The sequence below is a fragment of the Bison bison genome, unplaced genomic scaffold (genome assembly GCF_000754665.1).
Source record: "Bison bison bison isolate TAMUID 2011002044 unplaced genomic scaffold, Bison_UMD1.0 scf7180017864244, whole genome shotgun sequence".
NCBI classification, from domain to species: Eukaryota; Metazoa; Chordata; class Mammalia; order Artiodactyla; family Bovidae; genus Bison; species Bison bison.
The window spans coordinates 756974-760565 of NW_011494816.1; the positions used below are offsets into that span (position 1 = coordinate 756974).

Below are 3592 nucleotides of genomic sequence, written 5' to 3' on the forward strand. Positions count from 1 at the left end.
ACCTGGGAAAGACGGTCCCTCCGGCCTGCTGGGGGCGCGTAGCGGTAGGGGCGGCCCCGGCGACGGTCCTCCAGCCCTGCTCTCCACGTCCCCGCAGAAACGCTAACGTCCGGCTGCGGGTCTACTCCAAGGGTCCCGTCCCGGTCCCGGTGGGAGCGGTGCCAAGGCCCCTTCACCGCGCAGGGGTTCGGCCACCGGGTGGGGGCTTTGAGGGGCGCACGGAGTCCTGCTTGGCTGTCGACTACGGTGATGACCAGCCCCGCCCCCGCCCCGGGCTTGGCAGACGGCTGCGGGGAACCTGCGCTTGGGCTCCGGGACGCGGCCCGCCCCACCTCTCATCGGATCCGCGTCCTCGCGGCCGGCAGCCGGACGGGCGGAGACTCCCGGGTGGAGAGGCTCCGGGTGGCTTCAGGTGCCGCGCCCGACCTTAAAGGAACAGCGAGATGGCTGGCTGGGGATGAGGTTTCCCAGGGCGAAGGGGGTGAGGGGAGCGGCAAGACCCCTCTTAACCGCTACCTCCCTGAACTGTCGGCAATCCGCGGTCCTCGGGGGCCATCCCGCCACTACTGTCCCACGAAGCGGGCTTGGGAACGGGACACGAAACTCCTCCAAGAGCTATTGCGTTCAGTCTGAAAGGGCTGTGGCATCCTGAGCAAGCCACAGGTCTTTCGAACACTGACATCCCCAGGAGATAAGCGTTCTCAGAAATAACTGCCTGCCTTTAAGCGCTTCCCCAGCCTCTACAGGAATCAAGTCACTGCCCCAGCAGGTGAGAGGCCAGGAGAGCGCAGTTGGAGAACAAGGCCTCCCACCTACTGTGGGACCTAACTTCTCTGAACTTATCCACTCCTGCATCAAAGGAGGGCTAGGACCCCACCCCACGGGTCTTCAGGTCACCCTTTCACAGGTGCAGGCTGGAGGCACGTATTGTGGACAAGTGATTCAGGAGCCTGGAGGAAGGGTCAGCATGGGTGAAGCCTGTGTGTAAAACCTTCTGCTGGGGACTCCTGAGTTTTGGCGGGTAGGAACGGGGCGGAGCCTCCAGGCTGAAGGAGCAGCATGTGCAGAGGGTGGGCCAAGTCATAGGCAGGTTAGACCTCAACAAGTTCACCTGGGTCAGAGGGAGGCAGTTCTGGACTAACTGGGGTCTGGGTTTTGTTTGTGTCTTTTCCGGCTGTTCCATTGAGCCAGGGGGCTGGTCAGATTCCCTTCAGCCGTGGCCTAGGACTGCCCACGGAGCTGATGGAAACCAACTCCCTTTCCAGCCCAGGCACACAGGAGGCTAGAGCAGCCTGCCCAGTGGAGATCTGAAGCTCGGAGATGGGAAACCACTGTCTCAGAGTCACAGAGCAGGTCAGCGGCAGGGTCCAGGCCCCTAATTCTTAAACTCTTTGTCTCCAAGGAAGTATGCCACCTGAGAGCGTTAGCATTCTCTGCACACTGACTCCTCTGACGGGTGAGGTCCTTTTACATGTTATTTCATTTTCACGGTGTGTGTGGTCTGTGTAAGTGTTCCCATTTTACAGACAGAACGCTGAGGCTCAGAGACGGGTAAAGGCCTGTGCAAGTCTAAAGAGTTCACAAGAGGCTGAGCTGAGACAAGGGAAGAGTTAGACCTCAAACCAAGACCTCCTTCAGCTTTGCTTTACTTAACCTGGAGGTGGGGACAAGCACCCCTCTTGCTGTCCTTGTTGGCCTGCTCATGGAGGGTATGAGTGAACAGCTGGAGGCCATGAAGCTGTCAGCCCCACTCAGTTCTGCAGAGGCTGGGGTCCATGCAGTTGTGGGCCCTTTGCTGATCGAGATTCTCCTTTTCCTCCCTGCTGGGAGGCCCATAGTCACAACTCACAGGTTGATAATGTTGAGGTCGAATCCTGGCACACCCCTGACCTTGCTGAAACCCGAGTCCCCTGGCCCAGACTGGCCACTCAGGTCCTGGAGGTGGCCAGGTTGTGATTTCTGTACTGACTCAGTCATTTCCAGGCTGGACAACTCTGGTCCTATCCTTCTCTTTAAGCTGCTGTTTCCTTATTTATAAAGTGGAGACCATGGTACCTCCTTCCCAAGGTAGGTATGAGGGCTCAGTGGTTTAGTAAGACCTTACCCATGAGGAGCTGGCTTGGGTATGCTCTTGCATTACACAATGGCCCAGTCTGTGAATCTCCCTTAGTTGATGGTGACCTCCTTGAGGACAGGGAGCAGATGTGACTTGGAGCAGGGCCCAGCCAGACCCAGCAGGCCCAGGACCAGAGGGGACTGGGACTGGGTGGTGACTCAAACCCAAGGATCTGGTCCAGTTCTTTTAGCTCCATTTTCCTCCCCCACTTTTGGAGGCTCTGATCCTAGCCCCCGAGTCTGTCGTGATGCCCAGGCACTGTGGGGACCATGCAGGCTTGGGAATACTTGCGGGTCCTTTCTAAACAATCAGACTCAGACTCAGAGCAGAAAAATCAGTCACCAACTTCTGCCTCCAGGTATGGGGGAGGGGACTCACACTTACTAGACGTCACCAGTCAGGGCTTTTCCCATTTAGCTGCCACTTCAGCTAATTCATCAAGACTGAGAGAGAAATATTAATACCTTCTCAGGGAACTGAGTCATTTGAAAAGACCCGGATGCTGGGAAAGATTGAAGGCGGGAGGAGAAGGGGACGGACGACAGAGGATGAGATGGTTGGATGGCATTACCGACTGAATGGACGTGAGTTTGAGTGAACTCCAGGAGTTGATGATGGACAGGGAGGCCTGGCGTGCTGGGGTCCATGGGGTCCATGTCCCCCCTGGAGTCCATGGGGTCGCAAAGAGTTGGACACGACTGAGCGACTGAACTGAACTGAAATAAGGGTCACAGAGCTACTAAATGGGGGACTGGGAGTTGGGAGTGGCAAAGGAAGTGCTGAAGTCCACATCTGTCTGAGTCTTCCACACCACATGTATTTTTCCTTTTTTGCCACATTGGCCTCTCCTCGGTGGAGAGGAGGCCTGGGCTGCTGCTCCCTACCTCTCACTGGCCTCTCTGCCCCAGGCTGTCTGCCTTCCGTCATGCACCAGCTTGAGGTTCCAGACCAGTCCCAATCAGTGTGACTCACCTCCCTAAACCTTTCAGTGCCTCCCACTGCCCTCAGAATAATGACACCAGCTTCACTGCCTGCACTCCGCTCATGCCCCTCCTGAACTGTCCCTCGTGTCCCAAGCACAATAACACACCTTTGCTACAAAGGACCTCCCGTTTTACCAGCTTCACCTGGTGAACTCACGCACTTCCCCTAAGACAGGTCACAGGTTCCCTTCTCTGGGTGACATCTCCTCAGTGTTCCAAAGGAGAATTATATGGTGCCTCTCCCAAGCCCCCGCGGGACTTCTTTTTATCTCCACTTTAGCATCAAGGAAGCTGAGGTTCAGAGAAGTTAGAACGGCCACTCAAGATCAGAGAACAGAGCAGGTTTAAACTCAGGTTCACCTAACATCAAAGCCCTCTCTCTCTCTTTCTCTCTCTCTCTCTCTATATATATATATAAAACACCAAAGCCTCTGGATATATATTATATATATATATAATTATATGTAATAATATTTATATTATGTGTATAACT

The 3592-nt window shown here is 55.5% G+C and overlaps 1 protein-coding gene across 1 annotated transcript in view; it reads right to left on the reverse strand.

Moving 5' to 3' along the window:
• TMEM61 (transmembrane protein 61) overlaps positions 1–361 on the reverse strand; it is a 13959-nt gene extending 13598 nt beyond the window's left edge. The window contains exon 1 of the mRNA XM_010847115.1: positions 3–361. The gene's annotated coding sequence lies outside the window, so the exon portion shown is untranslated. The remainder of the gene's footprint in view (positions 1–2) is intronic.
• Positions 362–3592: the final 3231 nt, after the last annotated feature.